This window comes from Geotrypetes seraphini, chromosome 10 (assembly GCF_902459505.1).
Source record: "Geotrypetes seraphini chromosome 10, aGeoSer1.1, whole genome shotgun sequence".
Taxonomy (NCBI): Eukaryota; Metazoa; Chordata; class Amphibia; order Gymnophiona; family Dermophiidae; genus Geotrypetes; species Geotrypetes seraphini.
In genome coordinates, this window is record NC_047093.1 from 47,473,767 (window position 1) to 47,495,469 (window position 21,703).

General features: G+C 41.3%; 1 long non-coding RNA gene across 4 annotated transcripts in view; it reads right to left on the minus strand.

Annotated features, from left to right (window-relative positions):
• Positions 1-16,316: 16,316 nt before the first annotated feature.
• The window catches only part of LOC117367867, a 36,087-nt gene continuing 30,700 nt past the window's right edge, over positions 16,317-21,703 (minus strand). For 3 of the 4 annotated variants that reach the window (XR_004540869.1, XR_004540871.1, XR_004540872.1), the window contains exon 5: positions 16,317-16,691. This is a non-coding gene — a long non-coding RNA (uncharacterized LOC117367867). The remainder of the gene's footprint in view (positions 16,692-21,703) is intronic. The other variant, XR_004540870.1, reaches the window with a different exon arrangement.

The window sequence follows — 21,703 nt, forward strand, 5'->3', positions numbered from 1 at the left end:
TTTGAAATTGGACCTGTTAACATGGAATTACCCTAAAATCAGCTTGTTTTCTATCCTCTCTCTGCATGTTGTTGGTCTTCTCTAATTCTCCTCTCTGCCTTCTCATTCCTGCTCTGTTAAAACTTATTTTTCTATCTTTGTTTGCTTTCTTTAGCATTTCTGTTGTGCGTTTGTCTGTATTTGCAGCTTGTCTCTTCACTCTTTAGGTGTTCTTTACACACAACTCAAAAATATGCATGAAATTTCAGCTGGATCATGACAGGTATGGATAGACCATATGGAAGCATATTGTATCATGCCCACACATGAGACCATATAAATATTTTTTTTCATTTGCTGTAGAACTTTTATGTATGACTCAACTAGCACTATATAATTACATAAACATGGATGGAGATTGGCAAGGCCATAGCCATACCATGCCCTGAGGTGGTCTGTTGTTTGAGATATCTGAACTGAGCTGGGTGAGAGAGGAGATTAAAAGGGGGGTAAAACACTCAGATAGCTGTGAATGAAATCTCATGAGAATGCAGGGCATTTCAGTGTGGCCAGAACAAGTGAAGAATCAGGGGAGCAGTGACCGGTTATGCCTCTCTACAAAAGAATGGAAAGATAGAGTTGCCTGAGACCTAATTTACAACAGGGGAGAGATTTTGACTAACATAAGGCACTGGAACCAGTTACCTTGAGAGCTACTATTCATTGCCAAACAAAAAGAAAATGGTTTATTTGGTATAGTCACAGTTACTTTTTTAAAATTAGTTTTACAAATAAGTAAATACAAGCAGTCCCTGGGTTAAGAACGAGTTATGCTTTTAAAGCTGTTCTTAAGTTAAGAACATAAGAAGTTGCCTCCGCTGAGGCAGACCAGAGGTCCATCTCGCCCAACGGTCCGCTCCTGGGCGGCCCATCAGGCCCACTGCTTGAACAGTGGTCTCTGACTAATTTTATAAATTACCTCTAATCCTATCCCTATAACCTTACCTCTACTCCTATCTGTACCCCTCAATCCCTTTGTCCTCCAGGTACCTGTCCAGACCTTCTTTGAAGCCCTGTAGCGTGCTTCTGCTTATCACATCCTCCGGTAGCGCGTTCCATGTATCCACCACCCTCTGGGTGAAAAAGAGCTTCCTGACATTTGTTCTAAACCTTTCCCCTTTCAATTTCTCTGAGTGCCCCCTTGTACTTGTGGTTCCCCATAATTTGAAAAATCTGTCCCTGTCCACTTTTTCTATGCCCTTCATGATCTTGAAGGTTTCTATCATGTCTCCTCTAAGTCGTCGTTTTTCCAGGGAGAAAAGCCCTAGCTTTTTCAGTCTGTCAGTATATGAGAGGTCCCCCATACCCTTTATTAGTTTAGTTGCCCTTCTCTGGACTCTCTCAAGTACCGCCATGTCCTTCTTGAGGTACGGCGACCAGTACTGGACACAGTACTCCAGGTGCGGGCGCACCATTGCACGATACAGTGGCAGGATTCTTGCTGCTTACCTCTGCTCTCAGCTGACAAAAGGGCCCACTGTCCCTACCAGTGTTCCCTCTAAGGTACAGCATTCACAACCACACACTGTTCTTAATGTGGCCATGAGTCATTCCTGAATCTGCTGCATGAGAAATGTAGGAGTCTATGCCACTGGAAATACTGCTCAGTGAAATCAAATGAAGCCACGACTGCGTTCATAAGTACGAGTCATACTTAAGTCGGGCATCTGTAAGTCAGGAACTGCCTGTACCCTAAGCATTCTACATATGAGAAAGAAACTGCATAAATATTTAAGAGTTTGTACCTGGGGAGGGAGCTTAGAAGAGAGCTAACCTGCAATCTCACCCTGGTACACCAATTATAAGTGACTAGTTAGTTTTCATTAACACCGGTGTCTGTGCTTCGAGTGAACTCTTTCCCGATAAGCTAGAACTCTGTGTTCAAACCCATCTCTCTATCTGGCTGTATTTCTCAAACTTAGCTTCTCTGTGATATAATGAAGCCAGTTGACCTCTAAAGTGAACCCAAATTATGCTTTAATGAGCACGAGAAACAATGCTCTGATTGCCACCGTTTCTGGAGCAAATAGAGATCTGATTGGTTGCCACAGATTTCATTTGGTATAATGTTAAATTTATAGTAAAATCCAGAAAGTTGCAGACTGTCATAGAGTTTCTCCTGAAACGAATCATTAGCTCCTGCAGCATAGCCACTAACAGCCAACTTTATTTCAATTAGTAGGAAGATATAGAGCTGAAAGATAAAATAAGTTATTGGCATACCCCCCCTTTTACAAAACCGTAACACGGTTCTTAGCGCTGGTTGCGGCAGTAACATCGATGCTCATAGAATTCCTATGAGTTGTTACCGCTGCGGCAGGCGCTAAAAAATGTGCTATGCTTTTGTATAAGGGGGGATAATGAAATCTGGTGTACTAGGAAAGGTAACTTTTACCTTTTCCTCAGTTCCTGATCAAAACTTCTTTATTCCCCTCCTCTTTTCTTTTTCCTCTCACTTTCCCTCCTTCACCTCTTTTCCCCATCTTCCTGTATTTTCTTGCTTTCTCTCTTCTCCCTCTTTCACATTCTTCCTTTCTTTTTTTATGCCTTCTATTTTAGCTTCTGTACTCTCCTCATTCCTTCTCCTTTCTTTTCTCCTTCCTTCTCTTCCCTTTTTGAGTAGTGTCTTAAGAAGATCTAAAAAAAGATGGAACCTAATACTTTGGAGAGTTACCAGAGAGCTGTTGCTCGGCTGATGCACCAACAGTATTTGGCTCCATCTTTTTTAGATTTTCTTAGTTGCCATGCTGCTAATAGCTGTCTTGTGGTCTTACTCAAAAGTCTTTATTGAATAAGGCTCATAATTCCCTTTGATTAGGCTAAGGGGCCACAGGTTTCTACCTTAATGCTTCATGCTGGGAAGATTAACAGTCTCCTTCTGTTGACCTCGCTCCCTTAAAATGTCCTCTGTCATGTCTTGAAAATGTCAGCCTGCCTGTGGTAGTAATTTAATCAGGGCCTTATGCTATGTTAGCATGCAAAGAATTACTTCAAACATGACAGGAACTTTCATCCTATTCCCAAGGAGCTAATCAAGTAGCTTCTTCATGGGACAGTACAAAATTCAATCATTCTTTTTATAGGCTCTAAGTAATTACAAAACTATCTAAAGCATAGGAAGGTCTGCAGTTGTTCTTTGCTTGGCTGGGAGAGCCAAAATAAAACTACCTCAAAGTGACCAAGAGAGTCCTAATGTAAGTGAGAGAAAGGGTATAAGTTACAATAAGAAGCTATAGCAGAATTAGAAAAAGTTCAAACGAGGGTGACCAAAAGGATTAAGGGGATGAAGCAAATCTATGAGGAAAGGCTTAAAAGGTTGAAGAGGGATATGATAAGAGGTCTACAAAATCTTGAGTGGAGTAGAACAGATAAATGTGAATTAACTGTTTACTCTTAAGTGTATACAGCAATTTCTGTGTGGTTCGCATAGGGCGATGTCACAAGGAGCGGCAGTGGGAATTAAACTTACAACCTCTAACCACTAGGCCACTCCTCCACTCCAGTAAACACTAGGGGGCATTCCATGGAGTTACATGTTGAAACTTTAAAAATAAATAGGAAAAAAATGTGGTTGTTTTTTTCATTCAACAAATAGTTACACTCTGGAACTTGATGCCAGAGGATATGGTAAAAACAGTTCTCGTATCTGGGTTTAAAAACTGCTATTAAAGTAGACATGGGGGGGAAGCCATTACTTATCCCTGGGGGTAATTTAGCATGGAATATTGCTATTCTTTAGGATTCTGCCAAGTATTTGTGACCTGGATTGGCCACTGCTGGAAGCAGGATCGTAGAATAGATGAACCTGTGGTCTGGCCCTGTTTGGCAATTCTTGTTTTGTTTCAAAGTCCCAGCCCATACTCTGCAAAGAACCAGAGGTCGGCAAGGAGATGATCAAATAAAATCCAAATGTCAAAGCAGATCCAAGCCTGGTTGGCTACAGCAGCAAGTAACATCAGCTCTTGCTGGCTGGCTTTTGCAAAGCCGTGGTAGAGGGTCAAGTGACTTACCCAGGCTCACAAGGAGCTGCAGTGGGAATTGAACCCAGGATCTCAGCCCACTGCACTAACCACGTAATGTATGTAATTACAACCCACGAAAGCACTTCTCTATCTACTCCTGGAGAATTCTATATACCCAAAAGCTAGCTCTGCCCTCACCCCCTCCAAATCCTGCACAGGCACTGGCGGCTCTCCTCCATTTCTCTTCCCCTTCTCTGCCCTGACTGCATGACAAGAGAAGCAGGTACAAGGCAACATCAAACCACATCCTCTTCCTCTGGTGTCCTAGGCCTCACAGGACCGCCATACAGTGGCATACCTAGCATATGTAACACCCAGGGCTGGACTTTTATAACATCTCTCTCCTCTATATAATAAAAAAAATTATTTTTAGTATACCGATACCTCTTTTGAGTCTCAGTTCATGTTTTTATCTGAGCTTATTAGTGATAATTTTAAATTTTGGGCTGCAATTAATTTAAAGAATAAAAAAAAATCCTATTTCATTAACCTTGAAGATAAGGGGTCTGGCATAAAAGAATTGATACATTAAAATTGAAAAGAAAGTCTGTCTCCCAGACTTTTAAGTGACTTGCCTAGAGTCACAAGGTGCAGAAGCTGGCAGAGTGTGTGTGGGAAGTGGAGTCTGCAGAGGTTCTCTATCTATGACGACAAGAAAGCCTCCACCCCATCCCCCATCCCCCAAATACACATTCGCCACCTGCTGAATGTAATTATCTGAGGAAGATTCTTTGATTCAATGTGTGTGATTGCTGTCTTTCTCCCCCCTTCCCTTTGCCCCCAATTGGGTGTAACATCCCAACCCCCCCCCAACCCCCCAGGATGGGAACTTTTTTCTTCGAATGCAGTTTTCAGGCTGCCGGCAGCGTCAGTCAATTGAACACACAGCCTTCAGCGGCCCCAGAATCTTTCCCTCTGCTTCAGCTTCCTGTCCCCGCAGAGGCAGGACACTGCAGAGGGAAAGCTTCTCAGCCACTGAAGGGAGCGTGTTCAACTGACATTGCCAGCTGACCCAAAGTCAGCAGGATGGCACTGTAGCATGGGAAAGGGATTGGACTCATAGCACCCCCAAAAGAGCTACAGACCCACTCCCCGCCCTCCCCTTGGTAAGCCACTGCCACAATACCATAGTAGGTTTCAAATGACCAGTTAGGCCTAAAATGGCAGAAGAGGAGGACGTGGCCCAGTGTGAAGCCTTTCACTTCTCATCTTGCTGCTTGATTAGGGCAGGGAGGGAAGACAGACCAGGCTAGGCAAGTACCTGTGGAAGAGGATGCTAGCCCCAGATGCCAAGAGAGGATAGTGGGGGGACAATGTAGGTGGGGCATAACAAGCTTGAGGCTATGAGTTAGGAAAAGGGAGAGGGTGAGGGGCAGAGCTAGCTTTTGCGTATACGGTGGGATGGGGGAGACAGGACAAGTTTGATGTTGTGCCATGGGACTGGGGTCACACCAAGCCTGATAGGCAAGGGTTGCCCCACCACCCAGTATTTAGCTGATGCTGGTGCCGAACAGAATTCTCAACTTTCTTAATCTGGATGTAGCAGACACCTTTCCCATTAGTAGTTCAAACTGAGTTGCTTTCAGGTACCACAGATATTTGCCTGCCCCTGGAGGACCTACAGTCTAAGTTTGAACCTAAGGCAATATAGAAAGGCTGTTTCCCTTTGCACATTCTTTAGTAGCCAAAATAAACACATGGTAACAGTAAAACCTGTTTGCTAACTGCTTAGGATGTTCTCAACATTTTTGTGTTGTCGGGCAGTTAACACAGAAGTAACATAGTAGATGACAGCAGATAAAGACCCGAATGGTCCATCCAGTCTGCCCAACCTGATTCAATTTAAATTTTTTTAATTTTTTCTTCTTAGCTATTTCTGGGCAAGAATCCAAAGCTCTACCCGGTACTGTGCTTGGGTTCCAACTGCTGAAATCTCCGTCAAAACCGACTCCAACCCATCTACACCCTTCCAGCCATTGAAGCCCTCTCCAGCCCATCCTCCCCCAAACGGCCATATACAGACACAGACCATGCAAGTCTGCCCAGTAATATTTAATATTATTTTCTGATTCTAGACCTCTGTGTTCATCCCACGCTTCTTTGAACTCAGTCACCGTTTTCCTCTCGACCACCTCTCTCGGGAGCGCATTCCAGGCATCCACCACCCTCTCCGTAAAGTAGAATTTCCTAACATTGCTCTTGAATCTACCACCCCTCAACCTCAAATTATGTCCTCTGGTTTTACCATTTTCCTTTCTCTGGAAAAGATTTTGTTCAACGTTAATACCCTTCAAGTACTTGACCGTCTGAATCATATCTCCCCTGTCCCTCCTTTCCTCTAGGGCAGGTGTGTCAAAGTCTCTCCTCGAGGGCCGCAATCCAGTCGGGTTTTCAGGATTTCCCCAATGAATATGCATGAGATCTATTTGCATGCACTGCTTTCATTGTATGCTAATAGATCTCATGCATATTCATTGGGGAAATCCTGAAATCCCAACTGGATTGTGACCCTCGAGGAGGGACTTTGACATCCCTGCTCTATGGTATACATATTCAGGGCTTCCAGTCTCTCCTCATACATATTCTGGCTTAAGCCTCCTATCATTTTCGTCATCCTTCTCTGGACCGCTTCAAGTCTTCTTATGTCCTTCGCCAGATACGGTCTCCAAAACTGAACACAATACTTCAAGTGGGGTCTCACCAAAGACCTGTACAGGGGCATAAACACCTTCTTCCTTCTACTGGCTACGCCTCTCTTTATACATCCCAGCATCCTTTTGGCAGCAGCCACCGCCTTGACACACAGTTTTTTCAGCTTTAGATCTTCAGACACTAGGTTAGGTGAGTTGCTCAAGGTCACAAGGAGCAGTTGTGGGATTTGAACTCTGGCTTTCCTTGTTTTCAGCTCAATGCTCTAATTACATTGCCGCTTTTCCTCTCCTATATGTCCTTTTGCTTTTTTTTTTATAATTTATATTCTGCATATCCTACAATTCTATGCGGATTACAAATTATTCAGGTGCTCAAGCATTTTTCCCTAATTGTCCTGGTGGACTCCCACTCTATCTAATGTACCTGGGGCAATGGGGATTAAGTGACCTGCCCAGGGTCACAAGGAGCACTGCGGGATTTGAACCCACAACTGCAGGGTGCGAAGGTTGTAGCTCTAACCATTGCACCACACACTCCCACAATGCTTTGAATTGTGTCAAAATCTACACAGAGAAGAATACACATGTATATTTTACCTGTGTGCGTACCAAGGAACCCCCAAAGATTTTTTAAAAAATTTATTTAGCATTTTTCTAGACTTAACTACCAATATGACAAATTTAAATCACATGTATAAATAAATGTACGGTACTATTCTTTGGGCCCTATTTACTAAACTGCAGTTTAATGTGGAAGGGGTCAATATTCAAAATGCTGTTACTGGGAAGGAGAGACTCGGCTGGTGCTCAGTTAACCTCTGGGCCGGCCCACATACCTGGATATTCAATGCCAGGAGCCATGTATGCCCCAACATTGAATATCTAGGGTTAGTTCAGCCCACTTACCTCCATGAGCTGAATATTACCCCTGGAATTACCATGTGCTAACAGTATAGGCATGTGTTAACTGTTAACATGTGCTAATTCTCTTGTTAAAAAGCTAACATGCAAAAAGGTCATTTGAGTTAAGGAAGAGGTGGGAACTATATCTTAGAGTGAATATAGCAGATAGCTACATCTCTTGAGGTGCTGTTCATTTCTGTATGTTAACTGAATTGTGCATTATCTGCTGTACGGTTTCTCTCTAATTCTATAAAAAGTACCAAAAATTGCAGATTCAAACAGCACATGTAATTTGAGTGAATAACAAGCTAATTAATGCAGATAATGGGCATTTTAACATGCAATTATTAACATTAATTAGAATCAATTAAGGGTTACATGCAAAATTTAGGGCTCCTTTTATGAAGCCGCGTTAGCGGCTTTAGCACGCGCAATTTTGAATCATGTGCTACCCCTGCGCTAGCCAAAAAACTACCACCTGCTAAAGAGGTGGCACTAGAGGCTAGTGCATCCGGCAGTTTAGCGTGTGCTATTACGTGCATTAAACCGTCACCGCGGCTTCATAAAAGGAGCCCTTAGGCATGGGATCCGTGCTTAAATTTTATGTGTGGCGTAGAAATGAGTGGTTCACGGGCAGATTGGGGACATTCCTTTCAGTTATATGCATAATTATTGAATATGGGCCTCCATGTCTAAATTTAGATGCAGTACATAATCATTATCATACATAAACCCCCTCCTTTACTAACGCATATTGCGGGTTTTAGTGCCGGCAGCAGCGGTAACTGCTCCGACGCTCATAAGGCGCTAAAACCCTCGCTACGCATTAGTAAAGGAGGGGGAAAGCCTTTGAAGTAAGCTCTTCAGAAGTGCCTCTCGTAGATTTCATTTAATTCCATAAGGTAAATAACACTGAATTCTTCATTTGATCCATACGCTTTAATATTTTTACTTATTTTTATTAAGATTTCTATTACATTGGCCAACACTCATTTTGGTGCCTCAAATGTTAGACCAGCTGATTCAAAAAAATGGCACCACTTTTCTCCTATTAGCTCTAGTTTTTGAGATACAGAACATGTGCCATATACCACTCTTCACTCTGCTCGCCCAGTAATAAATCAGGATATTTTTAATGTAGTGTTTAAATCAATATCTTTTAAGCATGAAGGAAACATATTAAAAATTAAAAGAAAAGTGTACAACATGAAAATCTACTTATTTCACACCAAAAGCACAAGTTTATGATACAAACTTTCCAGTCATTTGACACACAAGAAGCTCCTTTTGTAAGACTTCCAAGAGTGGGATCTGCCAGGACAATCCCGCATAAGATTCCAACAATAGTCTGGCATTATGTGTGCATCCCATCTTCCTTGGTAACTGGCTTCCATTGTTTTTATGTCTTGGTGAAATCTTTCACCTTGCTCTTCACTTAAGTCACCAAGGTTCTCTGGAAAGCAATCTAAGTGACTGTGCAGATAATGGACTTTAACACTCATGTAACAGCCAAGCCTGTTGAAATGAAAGAGCATATCCTCTACTAATTGTGTATAGTTGTCTGCCTTCTTGTTGCCAAGAAAGTGTTTCACAACAGGAACAAATGAAGACCAGGCACACGATTCGATTTCATTCATTGATGCTATGAAATGTGGGCCATTTATAAGTTGTCTGATCTGTGGACCATTGAAAATTCCTGCTTTCAGTTTTTCAATGGTAAGTCCAGGTAACATATGTGCTATCCGTGTTCAATGCATGAACCATCTTTATTCAAAGCCTTTACAAATTGTTTCATCAGGCCTAGCTTTATATGTAGTGGTGGCAGTATGATTCTATCTCATGCTACCAAAGGTTCATTGATTGAATCTTATCCTCCAACCACCATATATCCCCTCAGAGGCCAATAATTTTTTTGCCCAATGTTTATGTCATGCTTTTATTTGAACTTTACATTTTTATGTCAGTGTGCAATATTGGAAAAGGAGTAAGCAAATACTGTAGTGAAACAAAGGTCATCATACACAAAAAAATGTGGGTAATTTAAATACGTATAAGTTTCCCATTCAAAAAAGAAAGCTGGTTATGACATCCCGATTCTGTGGAAGAGATCTTTTAGTGGCAAAAAAATTAATAAATTCAACCATATCTAAGAAACTAGAGCTGATGTGGTCTATCCAATGCAATTCTCTGAATCCGCGTCCCAAATAACCCCAGGAACAGGTCAAAAAACCATGGCACCAAGAGTTTATAAAGATGCTCTGAATGACCAGCTGACCACTGGATGAAGGCTTAACCCCTCCTTAACCTTCCACTGGATGCTGTCCCCCTTCCACCCCTCTAAGAATTGAAACTAAAAGGGGATACCATACCAGGCACTATGACAGCAGCAGGTGTTGTGGGCATGCCCAACAAAGCAGAAAGCAGCTTCCAGGAGTAGCCAAGTGGTTAGTGCCGCGAATAAGGGAATCCAGGTCCAATTTCCATTCTATCTAATACAATTGAAAGAAAGCACTGGAATGAGAGGGCATAGGATGAAGTTAAGAGGTGATAGGCTCCAGAGTAATCTAAGGAAATATTTTTTTACAGAAAGGGTGATAGATATGTGGAACAGTCTTCCGGAAGAGGTGGTGGAGACAGAGACTGTGGCTGAATTCAAGAGGGCCTCAAGAGAGAGAAAGAGATAATGGTTACTGCGGATGGGCAGACTAGATGGGCCATTTGGCTTTTATCTGCCATCATGTTTCTATGTTTCTATTTGTGGTGGATATTGTGAACCCTCCAAAACTACCAAATTACCTACTCTATGTATATATAGGGGGCACCTGCAAGGTAGAAGGTGATTGTAATGTGTACATTAGGTTTTATTCTGTTCCTGGAGGCGTCACAATACATAATAAAGGAATTATGGTGGGAATTGTACCTGAGTGCCATTGTTTAAAGTTCACTGCACCGACTACTAGGCTGCCCCTCTGATCAGTAAGGATATCTCTGTAACAATTTCTCTCAAAACGACACAAGACAGTCGTTTACCTGTTTCTTTGGTGTTTATATTTGGACATGTCAGTTTGAAAAATGTGTTTTCTTTTTAGATATCTTCTGTGTAAATGCATCCCTCTCAGAGCCATTTCTAAAAGGGAAACTCAAGTGTTTTCTTGTTCATAAAATGGCTCTATGATGGACATTTTTTTAACGCATTGAGCTAAATGTCCCAATTCTTACTTGGATGTTTTTTTTCCAAAAATGGCCCTGTGTTAAAGAATACATTTACATTTTAGCAAAGGAGAACAGCCTTTGTATACTGCTCCCTCCATATTCACGAGGGTTAGGGGCAAAGCTGGCCCACGAATAAGAAAAATTTGCAAATAGTTTTAAGGCCAACTCTGACCCACCCCCATCTCCCTCCCGCCTCCTGAACCTCTTCACACCTTATTTAGGGCCAATTCTAACTCTGCCATGAGTTCCTGCGAGTCCATGGGAGCTCACGGCAGCCATTTTTGTTTGCAGCTGTGCATGAGGCAAAAGCATAGGAAGATTGTCCCTGATGAGCCCTGAAGACCCCCAACCCCACCCTCACAGAATTCCCTTGCACTAACAACAAAGCAAAGAAACATCAAGGCACTCAATAGTTTCTGTTTGACTGGGAGAAATAAAACTTTATATTAATAGCACTAGAGGGCAGCAGAGACTGCTACCACCAAGCACCTGTGGCTTTTCTCTCTATCAACAGGACAGGAGAACAATTTTAACAGACACCCTCCCCCATTTCTTTTTTTAGGAGCAAAGCAAACCATAGAAACCAGAAACCCCTGATTATGACTCATCAAACAAAAAGTGAGGAAAAAATATATGTGGAAGCAGAAGAACCCCACAGAGAAAAAGTATATATTTTCTACCTTATCTCTAAATTATGTCTATCTGATATACTAGAAGTAAAGAATTATCCTACCTTAATTACAGATTGTGACATCATTTCCTCAAAAGTTCCCCTGCACCAACTATCAAGCATAATGCAGAATAGAGGTTTAATAATGGGTCTTTCCAGTGCTTATCCTTTTCTTAATATTCTTCCCCACCATGAGTCTCATCCCTTTGTAATTCCCTTTTTGGAAGTTCAGCACCATGCCCGTTGTTCTGGATCGATGTTTCGCCCCTGTGTCCAGGTCAAAGTGGATCATATTGTGATCACTGGTTCCCAGCGTCCCCTCTACTTCTACACCAGGGGTGTCAAAGTCCCTCCTTGAGGGCCGCAATCCAGTCGGGTTTTCAGGATTTCCATAATGAATATGCATGAGATCTATTACCATACAATGAAAGCAGTGCATGCAAATAGATACCATGCATATTCATTGGGGAAATCCTGAAAACCTGAATGGATTGCGGCCCTCGAGGAGGGACTTTGACATCCCTTTTCTACACCTTGCGCCGGTCCTCATAGTCCATTTAGAATTAAGTCCAGAATTGCGTTTCCTCTCGTATTTTCCTTGACAAGTTGTTCTAGGAAGCAATCGCCTACAGCATCCAGGAACTTGGTGGAAAACTGGAACACTCTTCCGGAGGCTGTTATAGGGAGAAACACCCTCCAGGGATTCAAGACAAAGTTAGACAAGTTCCTGCTGAACCAGAACGTATGCAGGCAGGGCTGGTGTCAGTTAGGGCACTGGTCTTTGACCTAGGGGCTGCCACAGGAGCAGACTGCTGGGCACGATGGACCACTGGTCTGACACAGCAGCGGCAATTCTTATGTTCTTATGACAGTTTCCTAAAGAAACTTGAAACATTTACTACTAAATTCTTTCACTTCAATACTGGTCAAGTCTCCTTCCACAGTCTGGGAAGCCTACAGAAATAATCAGTCATGTTACAGGGAGGAAAAGGAAGAAAGAAAGGAGTAACTAAAAAAGAGATAGAGATAAGCCAAGCTGGATCCATATCAAACTGCGAAAATAAACACATAAATAAGAAAATGGCAAGATTTATAGAAACTTAACTAAAGTACAATTATAATGCCTTACTCATTCACCATGCAGTTCAAGAAAATTTTATACAGAAAACTTATATGTCATCTCTAATAATGCTGGGAAACTACTGGTCAAACATCTAGAAGTAAACAGGCAAAAGCAGCAGATAGCAATCATTAAAGTTATGTCGCATAGAGATGTGATTAAGGAAAAGGAAATCTATTGCATTTGCCTTGATTCAGTCTAGTATCAGATAGTACTAGTACTGCAGAAACAGTTCAAGATAGGCTCTCCAGACACACAAAAGGTTAGATTATGTAAATGAGCCTCTTTCTCAGAGGGAAATTTTAGTGGCTTTTATCAAAAGTCACTTTTTGATAATTAGGTACCCAGACCAGAGAGGATTTGGGCAGAATTCTTCAAACAATTTAGTAAGACCTTATTAACACTTTTATACCAGATATATCAAATCTTGACTTTTAGGGTTAGATTCACTAACCTCCTTTCCATGTCCGATCCGTGCCCGATTGCATGCAGGCCGACGAATTCACTAAAGGCCTGCATGCAAATGGGGACGATCACTGGTATGTCCCCTACCCACCGCACGGACCGCTAGAGAGAGATCCTTGAGCGTGCACAGACCATCTTCCTTGCCTGTAGATCAGGGTTCTCCAAAGTCCCTCCTCGAGGGCCGAATCCAGTCAGGTTTTCGGGATTTCCCCAATGAATATGCATGAGATCTATGTGCATGTACGGCTTTCAATGCATATTCATTGAGGAAATCCAGAAAACCTGACTGGATTCGGCCCTCGAGGAGGGACTTTGGAGACCCCTGCTGTAGATGGTCTGCGCATGTTCTCAATAGAAAACTTTTTTTTTGCAAGCCTTTAGTTTTAACCCGCTTTAAGCCTGCGGGTTAAAATCACAGGCTTGCACTGTGGAGAAGAGCAGAGAGATTTGGGGCTAAGAGCAGGAGATTGTGGCAGGCAGCAGATCGGGGCTGAGAGCAGGAGATTGGGGCTGAGAGCAGGGCGGTAGGCAGGAGAATCGGGGTTTTTAGCACAAACAACTGGTCCTCACCAGTCGCTAGTTTTTTGATCCGCCAGCCAGTCAATAAGTTTAATGAATTGCGTCTTTCCTGCTTTGCATGCTGATTCCCCTCATTTGCATGCATGGATCGGGATTGGATCGGAGGAGAGGTTAGTGAATCAGGTCGGAGGGAAATCGGATCGCAAAGGGCTTAATCTAGCCCATAGTCATCCAGTTTTCTGGTTTCTCAAGTTATAAGATCAAATGGATGAAATCTAATGTCATGCCTATGAATAATATTACTATACAAGGTGACATGGGTAACTTTGGATTTAAATAGTTCCCACTTCATCTTAAACTTTACTTTACCTGACTTGATAAATCACCTCACCTGGTAACGAAAACTTTGGTATATTTTTCAATAAGGATGTAGAACTAATGAATCATAGAAAAATAGATAGAACACTTGATGATTTCAATCAAGCAAATACACCATTGGTCACCATGATACCTAACATGGAAGCAATAAAAATTATTATAGCTCCACAGATAATATTCTGTTCTTTCATCATCAACACTTTACAGTTTTGGTACAGTCTGTTGTACTAGTGTGGTTGGATTACTGCAACACTATTTACCTAGGACTGACTAAGGGCAACTTGCAAAGATTGCAATTGATACAAAACACCGCTGCCAAGCTGATTTTAGGAAACAGAAATTTGGCCACATATCCCCTTTGCTGGAAAGACTACACTGGCTTCCTGTCTGTTTCAGGATTCAATTTAAATGTGCTTGTATCGTTTTTAAACTCTTGTTTGGTATTTTCACTCCTTTGGTTGCGTTAATCTAGAACGCTCAAAGATCTTGTCTCTCGCAAAATACACAAAGATTAAAACTCTCTCGTCTTGTAAAGGAATTAGATCTAAAGGAAAACTGATGAATTCTTACATATTTAAATTAACAGAGGTTTGGAATTCAATCCTATCTATGATAAGAAACCTGAACTCCCTTCAATTATTTCGTAAAGCACTAAAAACCTTTTTATTTTCTAAGCATTTAGCAACTCGCTCTGTTTAAATTTCTTTTTTTACCTGTATATTTAGGCTTTTCTGAGTTTTTTTTCATTCTATTTTTTTGGTTGTTTAATTATTACTGGCTCACTTTATAATTGTAAACCGAGTCGAGCTTCATTTTTTCTTTTGAAGATGACCTGGTCTATAAAAGGTTTAGTTTAGTTTAGTTACCCACCATTTGTTTCAAAGAGTTTTACTTTAAGTCAGACAAAATTCTGGGGAGGGTTTAGGGGCAAATAAAGTTACTAGAATAGCTTTAAAAACAATTAAAGCATCCATGGCAGTGGTCTCAAACTCGCGGCCAGGGGCCACATGCGGGCTGCCAGGTACTATTTTGAGGCCCTCGGTATGATTATCATAATCACAAAAGTAAAATAAAACAGTTTCTTGATCATATGTCTCTTTACCTATAAATTACAATATTATTATTAAGACTTAGCCAAAAGGAAAGATTTATAAACTATAAAGAGTTTTTACCTCATGCAAAATTGTCATTTCTTTAATAAGAGATTAAGTATTTTTTCTCAGGCCCTCCAAATACCTCCAAACCCAAAATGTGGCCCTGCAAAGGGTTTGAATTTGTGACCACTGTTCTAAGGAAACTGGGGCATTAGATTCCTAGATTTCTTTAGATATCAAATCACTGCCTTGCTTCATTATGGCATTGACTGATTATAAGACACAAAAAAACAGTGGAGATATCCAACGATTAGTGCTCTTTATTAGCGCAATAACTCTTAATTAGCCCAATGGTCATTGAATCATTGAGCTAATACAGAGCATTAATTGGACATCTCCACTGTTTCTTTGTGTGTTACTGATCTGTGGGGTTGTTTCTCCTGTTTTTGCATCTGTATTGAATGAATTATTATTAACTGATGAAATAATGATGGCAGCAATTAAAGCATGAACCGGTATCCTCACTACATTTGAGATATATTCATAATATTAGGCTCCCTTTGTATTTATCTGCATTAGATCATACTATCATAGCAATACTGGAACATGAGAGAAGTTTTGATTTCCGTAATGAGGACACTATAAAGTCCCAATCTGGCTCAGCTCTCTGTAACTTTATATGGTGGCCCACTTGATATATAAAAGGTATCTCTGGACTATGGCACAGTTGACTCAGGACAATGAATTGAGAACATTTGACAAACTTTTCTTATAAGTGTAATATAGCAAGTAATAGATTTAAGTAAATGTAACTACAACATTGTATATGCAAAAGCTTTTTTGACTTGCTTACTTTATGCATGAAGGTTATAGGGGAAGGGTATGCCACTTGGTATAAGAAGACTGTCAGGCTTTTTTTTTTTTTTTTTTAAATCTTTATTGGGTTTTAATCTAAAACAGTGTCATACAAATGAACAAACAGTAGGTATTGCACACATTACACTAATATCTGTACAGGTAACATTTATATCATTCAAGATTTTCAGTTTTCCTACATATAATAACATAATATAACATAATATATAGTATAAATGAAGAATAAAGTTACCCAAATGTCACCATCAATATTTATTCCCCTCCCTCCAACCCCCACCTCCCATGGATGTGTAAAGGTGAATAAACAAAAGGAAAGATAAGATAAATATACATTATTATAATTTTACAAATTTAATCAATGGGCTCCAAACTTTATTAAATACACCACTAAATCCCCTACACTCTGCATTAATTCTTTCATATCTGTAAGTGGTGCACACATTCACCCACCAAAAAGTATAACTTATTCTGTCATGGTTCTTCCAGTTACTCGTTATCAAGACTGTCAGGCTTTGTCGAATATTGGAAAAGAAAGTTGTCTGGAGCAAGGTGAATAGACCTTCTCTGTCAATCCAGTGGGAAGTTAGTGTGGTTCCATGATGGTCTGATGGTTGATTCCTCTCTGCTGTTGCATTTATGATAAATATAGAAAGCTTTTGGAGCACATCGGGAGCCGTGTTCTGCTTTAGCTCCTGAAGACGCTTTCGGATGAAACACACTCTTGTGTTGGGTTATTTGCTGCTGATTGTGGCAAAAAGAACAGAGAGAAAAAAACAGAGCAAAAAGCTGGATAAGAGGATTGATATCTAGAAGATTCACCCAGTGAATTATTTCCAACAAGCATGGACTACATAAGATATGATCGCAATGTTTGTAAAAAGAAATGTTGAGTGGACTCTACATATATGAATTAGTTTGAACGTTCATTTTTTGTAGATAAAAGAAGAACAGGCTCTTGGTGGTGTGATTTTTTTTTCACGATTGTATATGTAAACAATATGGTTAAATGTGGGGATATTTATTGATGAATAATAGTAATTATTTTGAAAAATAAATATAAATTTATATAACAAAGTTTTGATATTATATTTAACAAATAACTTCTATTGGGAAATTTTAATAATTTGGGCTGTTTATTGTGTGAGTGGTTCCATATTAGTGATTAATGAATATGCATGAGAGAAATGTGCATGCCTACTACATACTTTATAGGCAAATCTCACTCATATATAAATTCATTAGGGATATCTTGAAAACCCAACTGGCTGGGATCTCACAGGATAGGTTGAAGAACCTCTGATCTATACTAATAAGCTCTGGCAATCCCTGGGTGGCATCACATGACACAATAGGCATTTGAGTTCATCAGTCTTTGCAGTAGCCCACTGTCATAAAGGAAACATCTTGGGCATTCTGTTATATTATCCAGTCTGCCAGCTTTTCATGCCATGTGTGACAATGTACATAGTGGTGGCCAATAAAAGCATTAACTCAAATTTTAAGCAGCAGACTTTCCTATGTACTCAAAGAACACTTTTGCCAACAGGGATTTCCTTTGGCTCTATAATAATACAAATATCACAGCATGAGGGGACATTGTTGGTTACTGCACTGCCAAGAGAAAGGAATTCCACTGAGGCCTCTGGACTTGATACAACAGTAAATGCCAAGAGACTAAAGCTCATACTGAAGAATGCACATAAATCACGGGAAATCCTTCAGTGGAAAGAGTGGTACAGTGATGGTTGGTTCACATACAACTTGTGCACGTACACTTGCAATTCTGCTGGTCTATCAAAACTGGAACCCCACAATTTTTAGGAAATTATTAATAAATTAAAACACACTACAAAACAGAATATAAGGTGATATCTTTTAAATAAACTGGCAATACATTTAGGGGTCTTTTTGCAAAACTGTCATAAGCACTACCACGTGCTTACCACAGCAAAAACTGGCAGATCCAAGTTTTATTTAAAATTTGATATACCGCTTAAAAAGTTGTCTAAGTGGTGCACAAAGTCATGAACAGATAAAATCTTGGGGGGACATAATTGGACAACAAAAGAGTTAAATGACATATTGAAACATGGGTGTTAGGGGAAGAAATACAATCTGCAGTAGGAGAGAGAAACAATAAAGGTCAATACAGTAGGAAGGGGATATGCTCTTCCTACTTTCCGAAGTCGGAAGATTACTTATCATAAGACCATGGAACACATGCTAAAAAATTACATGTATTTTTTTTGCACTGGGGACAGAGAGTGACATGCTCTTACATTGCCATGTGCTAACCAATTACTGCATGCATACTGTATGAACCATTACATTTATTTATTCAATTTTCTATACTGTTCTCCCAGGGGAGCTCAAAACAGTTTACATGAGTTTATTCAGGTACTCAAGCATTTTTCCCTGTCTGTCTGGTGGGCTCACAACCTATTTAATCTACCTGGGGCAATTGAGGGATTAAGTGACTTGCCCAGGGTCACAAGGAGCAGTGTGGGTTTGAATCCACAACCCCCGGGTGCTGAGACTGTAGCTTTATCCACTGCACCACTCTAGAAATCAAAATGTAGTAAAAGTGAGCCAAGTGTAGGAGGACAATCAAGCCATTGTGACATCGCTGAGGAGGTTGGCTCTTATTGGTGGAATGAGGCATTATGATGTCACAATACCAGCTCTGGTTTCACACTATTTACTTATTCAATTTTCTAAACTGTTCTCCCAGAGGAGCTCAGAACAGTTTACATGAATTTATTCAGGCATTTTTCCCTGTTTGTCCCAGTTCACAATCTATCTAGCGTACCTGGGGCAATGGGGGGATTAAGTGACTTGCCCAGGGTCACAAGGAACAGTGTGGGTTTGAACCCACAATCTCAGGGTGCTGAGGCTATAATTCTAACCACTGTGCCACACTCTCCCCCTATAAAAGATAGCAGGCAAATTTAGAGCTAGTTGGCAACCCTAGTGCCATACTCTGCTGTTTACTGGTGACAGTGCAGAGGTAGGAGTCAGAGAGAATATATGTGAGAATAGAGTAGGGAGAATGGAGGAACATGATGAGGTAGAGAAGGTGGGAAGTAGGGAGAAAGGAGAGAGTACAGGGTGAAGGAATAGATCATGAGTAGAGAGGGTGCACTCTCACTGTCCCTATTCACACACTCTTCCATCTTGCTGACATCATCATTACAGAATGACACGGAGACAAAATTCATTACCATTCCCGTCCCTGCGGGTAACCGCGGGAAATAATCTCATGTCATTTTCTATTGTCTATTTCAACCTCAGTCCTTCTACACCAGCATTCTTCAAAGCAAAGCTTGCGGGTCAGTGATTGTGCCCAATTATACGCTGATTCTTTCCTCTTTCCTTAAAGAATGACATGAAGATGGTTTCCTGCGGTTATCCGCGGGGACGGGAAAAGTGATGAATTTTGTCACCGTGTCATTCTCTAATCATCACCTCAACCATTCCCATCCCACCCCTCCACACACATAACCTCCAACTGGTTCACAGTCATAAGCGAGCAGGACAAAGGCGTGCTGACAATTGAGCGCAAGATTCCAGCGCGCCACCGTAAAAGTTTATTGTAAAGAGCTCTGAGGGAGTGTGAGAGGGGGGGAACCACCCCAGTTTACTTAATAATGTTTGCGCTGCCGTTAGGGGGGTTTGGGGGTTGGAACCCTCCATTATAGAGGAAACTTAACTTTTCCCTATTTTTAGGGGAAAAGTTACGTTTTCTGTGTAATGTGGGGAGTTACGCCCCCACACACCCCAACGCCAGTGCAAACACTATTAAGTAAAGTGGGGGGGGGTTCCCCCCACACCCTCGGAGCTCTTTAAAATAAACTTTTACGGTGGCACGCTGGAGTTTTGCCCTCAACTGTCTGCTCTGTAATGTTGGTGCGCCTTTGTCTGGCATGTTTTTGTCCCATCACCCCTCCAACCCACCCACCAAGAAGTAATTTCCAGATGCACAGAGGCAGGTCGTTGGCACTGTACGTTGTTCTAGACTTATTTTTTTGTCTTCAGTTTTCACTATTAAACAAATCAGCCTATCATCCAGTGATACTCACGGCTGTGAAGAGTTCAAGCCTGTTTTTGACCTATTAATAATGTCAGTATGGATTCTTTGGCATTCTGTTTATTGGCCAGAGAGCAGATGTATCCAGAGAAGATGCAACACATGCATTGCAGAGACAAAGCAGGTCTATAATTATTAATGTACAGTGCTATCAAATGGAGCAACGCACTGGGAGTGTTTCTAACAATGGAACAAGTTACATGACAGAAAAAAAAAATCATTTTCATTTTTTAAAATAAACCAAAGCAAAAATATGGCAGATAAATGACACTATGGGAGTAATTCTCTACAAGTTGACCAAAGTTGAGTACTAGGATGCTGTGTGCTGAACACAAGTTCTGTATCAGTAATTATGTCTGTATCATATATACTCGAATATAATCCGATCCAAAAATAAACCAAGGTAACCTTTCCCCCCCCAAAAAGGAGTTAAAAAGGTTGATTTGAATATAAACCGGTCTATATTCAAGTACTGGTAGAGGGCAAAAGCGATCCCTCCTCCCTTCCCTGGTGTCCTGTCTGCCGGCTCTGTAGCCAAACTGCAAGCCCCCTTACCAGAATGCCCTCTTCCCCCCCCCCCCCCCCCGACCCACCGTGGGAATGGAATCTCCCAGTTCGTTTGTTTTGGAAGTTTCGGAACAAACGAACTGGGAGATCCGATTCTCAGCACGCACGCCGAAATGAAGCGCTTTTAGTACTCCGATGAGGCTCCCTATTTGTTCTTTGGCTACACCTACACAAAGATAGCATATTAGTAATAAGGCTCCTGAGGCAGGCCACATTGGCCGAAACATGTGCGTGTGGAGCCAACGCACAGATTTCCAAGATTGCAGAACAAAGCTGCGCACCAACGTTACTGAATTTCTTCACTGTGGTTTGTTTGCTTCTGCTTGGACCGTGGCATTTTTTTCCTGGTTTTTCTGACTAGGGGTAGAGAGTGGCATTTCTATGTTAGTCAATTAACTGAGGTGAGCGTTTGTGCCTGCCATGTCAAACATAAATGACATTTAAAATACCGTACCCTGAAGCAGTTATTTGCATTCGAAACATGCATGTCGGCGGCGGTGCATTTTAGTAACTACTGGTATATGTCAAGCTATGTGCCATACCAGAGTTCAGAGATAAGAACATAAGAAGGTGCCTCCACTGAGACAGACCAGAGGTCCATCCTGCCCAGCGGTCCGCTCCCGCGGCGGCCCATCAGGCCTATTGCCTGAACAGTGGTCCCAGACTAATTTTGTAACTTACCTCTAATCCTCTAATCCTGTCCCTATAACCTACCTCTACTCCTATCTGTACCCCTCAATCCCATTGTCCTCCAGGTACCTGTCCAATCCTTCTTTGAAGCCCTGTAGCATGCTCCTGCTTATCACTTCCTCTGGTAGTACGTTCCTTTGGGTGAAAAAGAACTTCCTGGCGTTTGTTCTAAACCTTTCCCCTTTTAATTTCTCTGAGTGCCCCCTTGTACTTGTAGTTCCCCATAATTTGAAAATTCTGGCCCTGTCTACTTTTTCTACACCCTTCATGATCTTGAAGGTTTCTATCATGTCTCCTCTAAGTCTCCGCTTTTCCAGGGAGAAAAGCCCCAGCCTTTTCAGTCTGTCAGTATATGAGAGGTTCTCCATACCCTTTATTAGCTTAGTTGCTCTTCTCTGGACTCTCTCAA